The sequence below is a fragment of the Apaloderma vittatum genome, unplaced genomic scaffold, assembly GCF_000703405.1.
Source record: "Apaloderma vittatum isolate BGI_N311 unplaced genomic scaffold, ASM70340v1 scaffold39784, whole genome shotgun sequence".
NCBI classification, from domain to species: Eukaryota; Metazoa; Chordata; class Aves; order Trogoniformes; family Trogonidae; genus Apaloderma; species Apaloderma vittatum.
Window position 1 is genome coordinate 1 of NW_009715048.1, and position 228 is coordinate 228.

A 228-nucleotide genomic window follows, 5' to 3' on the forward strand; every position below is an offset into this window, starting at 1 on the left:
GTGTCGGCTCCGGTATTTGAGCCCGGCCGCACAGGTCAGATCCTCCCACCCGCACCCGCCGGGGCAGGTTTTACGTCGCATCCTCTGTCATCCTTCACCGTCTCCTTTTGTGGGGTACCTTCTCGGTTTAGAAAGTGACAGCGGTGGCGTTTTCGTGGGTAACGCGGAGCTCGCAAAGAGAGGATGGAGGGAGGGATGGATGGAGGGATGAAGGGATGGATGGAGGGA